Below are 6,000 nucleotides of genomic sequence, written 5' to 3' on the forward strand. Positions count from 1 at the left end.
GTTGATGGTGTCAAGTCCATTGAATCCAAGGTAATAAGCCGAGTACCACAAGGATCTGTACTCAGCCCCCTCCTCCTATTCCTAATCCATATCAATGACATAAATAGCAATGTGGACTCAACCCTCCTGTCTTTGGCCGATGATACCCACATTAGCCATGCACTGCGGGGGCAAAGTGGGGACGTGCAACAAGACCATCTCAACTCAGTTTAGGCATGGGCCAACGACAGCAACGTGCAATTCAACCAAGAGAACTTTGAGGTCTTGAGATATGGCACAAACCAAGGCATTAAAGACAACACTCAACTGCACACAACGCAGAGAGCTATGAAAATCACACCCAATGCCCATGTAAAAAGCAGCCTGGGCATTCCCTTAATTAAGTCATGATGCTGACACTTTCCAGCACCACATCATGCAGTCAGTGAAAAGAGCAGGAAGGAGGGAGGGAGGGAGGGATGGCCAGCTGGGTCCTAAGGCCTTTCTCCTCAAGAGAGCTTCAAGTGATGCTTACCCTCTGCAAGTCACTTATTCAACCAATCATGGACTATTGTAGCCAACTCTGGTCGCCACACAAACGTCGAGACATCCAGATGCTTCAAACTGTCCAAAGGAACTACACCAGGCAGCATATCAAAGGGATGCAAGATCTCAACTACTGGGATCGCCTGGGAGCACTCACTAGGTCCCTACTCCCAACAAAGGAGGAGGAGGAGGAGGAGGAGGAGGGATGATACAGGGCCATTTACACATGGAAAATCCTTCAGGGGCTTCTTCCAGACCCCTCCCACGCCCTCAACAATCAAGCCATACCACAGTGTAAGGCATGGGTGTCAATGACAAACTCTCCCATCAAGAGCCTCGCAAAGGATTAATCAAGACCCTACTGGCAACCAGCCTAGGCCATCAGGGTCCAAAAATCTTCAACACCCTCCCAGGAGAGTTCAGAGAGAAAACTAAATGCTCGGCGGTGCACAGCTTCAAACATGCACTGGACAGGTTCTTGCGCAAGGTGCGCCAGACGAGCCTCCAGTCAGTGCCAGGCTACACCGCCATCAGTAGCTTCTCTCCAAACTCACTACCAGACCAACTGACTGACCCTCGCCAGGAGGGACAACAGGACTGGCAGCAGCGGTAGTCCACTACGGCTGTCAGGATCCACCTCGGAACTTCACTAAGTAAACTAAGTTCAATTCATCACGCAACTGGACCGGGAAAAGAACGTGCGAGTCAACACACCCCTCCTAATCCTCACATTCAATTCAACAACCCTCCCTGACCATGTCAAAATAGGATACATCAATGTCCCAACACGACCATATGTCCCTAACCCTTTACACTGCAACAAAGGTTTCAAATACAGTCACCTTGCCAAATTCTACAGCAAACAGTCATATGCGCTAAGTGTGCAGGCCAACATCCTATGGATCCTTGCTCTGCTAATGTCTTTCAATGCGTTAACTGACCCTCCAATAACAACCATGCATCCACCTCCCGAGACAGTCCCATTTTCAAAGTACAAAAAAAAAATCGGTAAAATTTTACTTTCGACCTTTGTTGGAATATAGCAGTACAAAATTAAATAGTAATTTTGTAAATTAAAATTTATGAACGTAATATGCAATTTTGAGTGCGGAAATGAAAATAAAAATAGTTGCTAAAACAGATTTCATAATTAACGAAGTCGTGTACTACGAATGGTACGCCATGTCTGTTATGGTAGATTCCGTCGGAGAAATGAAAGGACGAAATATTTGTCTAAACTAAAGTAAACTAAACTAAATTAAACTAACCTAACCTAACCGGTAAAATTTTACTTTCGACCATTGGAGGAATATAGCTATACAAAAGCGGAGTGATTGAAAAGCCCGCCAACGTCTCACGACGATGACGACGAGGACCAGCCGGATATCTAATTTGCAGGTAATGATTTATTAAATACAGGTTAGGTTCGGTTAGGTTAGGTTAGTTTAGTTAAGTTTAGACAAATTTATCGTCCTTTCATTTCTCCGACGTCGGAATCTACCATAACAAACATGGCGTACCATTCGTCGTACACGACTTCGTTACTTAGAAACCTGTTTTAGCAACTATTTTTATTTTCATTTCCGCACATAAAATTGCATATTAAGTTCATAATTTTAATTTACAAAATTACTATTTAATTTTGTATTGCTATATTCCAACAAAGGTCGAAAGTAAAATTTTACCAAAAAATCTATACAGAAAAAGCAACTTGTGGCATATCCTTCTACAAAGCAAGGAAGCGTGCGATGGAAAGACTAGTTACCCCAACTAGTACCTCTGGATCAACTTCCCATGCTTTGGCAGTAAACAAAACTTATAGAACCACTGAAACACAGAACAAGGACAAAGATCATCGCCAAACTAGCAAGCAAACACACTCGCACCTTCCTTCCTTCCCCGGCCATCCCAGAGCTTCCCAAACGTGTGCCCACATACAGAAGAGGATGTCCAAATGGAGACCTCCGCTTTCCAAAAGCCATTTTTAAGTCCTATTTCTAGCCCAGACCGTTCATCCAGGGTTAAACACACCTCTCCCACTAAGGCCAAGAAAGGAAGAAACCCAAGCAGATAAATACACAAAAAAAAAACAATGAAAATAATCCAGTGGAATTGCCGAGGTGTTACAAGTTAAATTAAATAACCTAGTCATTTTTAACTCACGAAACGACCCCTCAATCATGTCTACAAAAAATGCTCCTTAAGCCTAGTGTAGAGTTCAAACTTAAGAACTTTACCACCTATAGGAAGGACAGGTTGGCGCCTGGAGGGGGGGTGTTGCAGTTGCAGTCAACGACTGCCTTCCCCCCCCCGCCCGTGGAATTACCACCTTGGAAGCAGTCGCTACCAAAACAAAGCTGCACAAACTTGTGACCATCTGCTCCATTCCACCAGCCCATTCCAACTATGGATGATGACTCAGACGTTGCCACGTCTTCAACAACCATGCACTGACCCATGCTATATATACTCTAATGTATTCGTAGAAATGGCCTGATTATCTGATTGCTCATGCACTTTCATACATAGGAATAAAAAAAAATCACTGGAACAATAAGGCATTAAAAAAAAAAAAAGTCACAGAACTGCCACTTTGGAACTCATTCACACTAACAAAGGGCGAATAGCCCAAAATAATACAAATCTACTTACAGTGACAGTCCGGTGAAATGATGCGATGCTTAGGTGACAGGTCTCGTAGAGCTGTGTGAATGGATGATTTGGTGACGATCAACCTGTAATTCAATACAAGAATAAGTACTGTATACGGAAGTGTGGATAGGGGGCGTGTAGTTAAATTTCTTCACATGACAGTTCAATATGTCCAAATGTGTAATTATGTCAAAGAAAAAAGTTCCACTCACACGTAAAATTATATAAATTTATCAAATGTTTTATTCAGAAAAATGTATGAAAATGTAAACGGTTTTATTTATGGTGTTTGTTTTGTTGTTAACTTAATTAATGAAATTAACAACAAAACAATACCATAAACAAAAGTTTCCTCACCTTAGGTTCGGCTACGTTAGGTATCATGTACAATAAAGTACATGAAGACCCGTACATAGTAATTAATTGTATATCCGAGGATGGCACAAAGTCAAAAGACTTATTTCCACTGTGGTCCTCACAATGACATAACTATGAAAAAATCATAATACAAGCTACGTTGACTACAAAAAAGTCGTCAAGATTGACTAACATGAAAACTATGACTGTGATGACTAAAAAAATAATATATATATATATATATAGAAAAATGACTAGCATACAAGGTATAAATTAATCATATGCACTATTTTCCTCAGATATAAAAACAGCGTCTAAAAATAAAATTTAACCTACCTTCCTTAGTTTCTTCACTGATGTGGCGATCCCTCGTTTGAAGCAATGTAAGGAGGCTTAGAGCCATGAAGGAAGGGAAGATCACAGGAAGGTTGCTAGAACTATCAAATTCCATGTGACTAGAATTATAATTGAAATCGTTTCCTATCTTATAAATCCTTGCCTCTATCTATATAATGATTACTAGTTTTCGATACATAATTTTCGAGCTACGTAATACCATATCTTTAATTTCAAATTAACAATTTTTACTTATAAATATGCGATATATCAGTACTTACCCACTGCGTGCCTCAAACCCGCAACTTCAAAACAAAGACCGAGGCGGGAAACTCTATTTGAATTTCGGTCGTTCTATACGTTCCATTATGCCTGCCTTCCATCATCTGAAGTTCATATACATTATTCATACATCAATGGAAATTAAATCGAATATTTCCTTGAATATATACACCAATTAGAATGTAAATATCTCTAATGTATAACATATACGCAGATATCTTTACCTTGAAAAAAAGTTCGTTTTCTCGTCTGAAAGTATTCCTGAGCATGCGACTTTCGTCTGACGAAAGGCATAAAATAGGAACTGCCGAAAAAATCATAATATTAATAGACGAATGAATAAAAACTATAATAATGTAAATGATAAATAAAATACATAAATAAATGCATAGGAATAGTTACATAATAAACAAACAGGTAACTAATGCATATTAAATTGACATATAACTAATAATAAATGAGAATCAAAACAGTAATGTAAGGAGGCTTTGAGCCCTGAAAGAAGGGAAGATCACAGGAAGGTTGCTAGAACTATCAAAATCCATGTGACTAGAATTATAATTGAAATCGTTCCCTATCTTATAAATCCTTGCCTCTATCTATATAAGGATTACTAGTTTTCGATACATTATTTTCAAGCTACGTGATACCAGTCCTATCTTTAATTTCAAATTAACACTTTTACTTATAAATAATGTGAGATAACAAGTACTTACCCACTGCGCGCCTTCACCTCCCCACTTCTAATCATAGACTGAGGCGGGAACCTCTATTCAAATTTCAAAGTCGTTTTATACGTTCCAACAATGCCCGCCCCTTCCGAAGTTGATATCAATTATACATTTTTTTATACATCACAAAAAATTAAATAAAATATTTCCTTGAATATCTATACACCAATTATAATGTAAATATCCCTAATGTATAACATATACGCAGATATCTTTACCTTTAAAAAGAATTCGTTTTCTCGTCTGACGATTTAAGCCTGCACATGCGCATTACGTCTGACAAGGAAAATAGGAAACTGCCGAAAAAATCATAATATCAATAGATGAATGAATTCAATTCAATTCAATAAGTTTATTGTTGATGTACAACAAAGGAGAGAGTTGGGTCTTGCCAACTAACCCCTATACATTTTATGTTTAATTTGTTTGTTACAGTTTTATCAAAAATAAATGTTTATATTATAATATCACAGTTGTATTTAACATTTGAAAGCAAACATTGGATGTTTTTTAACAATTTTAGTTAAGATATCATTATTTATGTAATAGCATATGAGCTCATTGAGGTTCCATTGTCCGTGTGGTCTAAATTCATCGATTTTTGGGCAATACTGTACATAATGTTGTAGTGAATGTCCTCCCGGCCTTGCACATAAAGTGCAGGGCTCAGGTTCAGCTTCCCTGTACACCTCCCAGTAATATTTATATCCAAGTCTGAGTCTCATAGTGACTAAATCCATTTGGGAACTATGTCTACCATATGGATATTCCTCTGTATTATTTAATACTGCCTTATAATGCCTGCTACTTACACTACCCTTCTCGCAACATTTATCTAGGTCTATATCCATGTTAGCAATAACATTTGTTCTTATTATTGACCTTATATGTTTATATGTGTATTCATTACCAGGAATATTGTTTACATCTCTAATTGCATTTCGTGCAAGACTATCTGCTTTTTCATTATAATACAATCCTATATGGGATGGTACCCATACAAAATAAATATGTGTATTGTTTCTCTCCAGGTTATATATAATATTTAAACATTTGTTAACAACATCACAATCAGCTGGAGAGGAAGATACAAGTTCATATAATGCACTCTGACTAT

General features: G+C 38.2%; 1 long non-coding RNA gene across 2 annotated transcripts in view; it reads right to left on the minus strand.

The window, feature by feature from the left end:
* LOC143020648 (uncharacterized) overlaps nucleotides 1–4,900 on the minus strand; it is a 171,189-nt gene extending 166,289 nt beyond the window's left edge. For both annotated transcript variants that reach the window (XR_012965911.1, XR_012965912.1), the window contains exons 1-5: nucleotides 4,869–4,900; nucleotides 4,377–4,456; nucleotides 4,152–4,256; nucleotides 3,871–3,971; nucleotides 3,178–3,260 (exon numbers count right to left, since the gene is read on the minus strand). This is a non-coding gene — a long non-coding RNA (uncharacterized LOC143020648). The remainder of the gene's footprint in view (nucleotides 1–3,177; nucleotides 3,261–3,870; nucleotides 3,972–4,151; nucleotides 4,257–4,376; nucleotides 4,457–4,868) is intronic.
* Between the last annotated feature and the right edge of the window lie 1,100 nt (nucleotides 4,901–6,000).

The sequence above is a fragment of the Oratosquilla oratoria genome, chromosome 40, assembly GCF_046742065.1.
Source record: "Oratosquilla oratoria isolate Oo_2021 chromosome 40, ASM4674206v1, whole genome shotgun sequence".
NCBI classification, from domain to species: Eukaryota; Metazoa; Arthropoda; class Malacostraca; order Stomatopoda; family Squillidae; genus Oratosquilla; species Oratosquilla oratoria.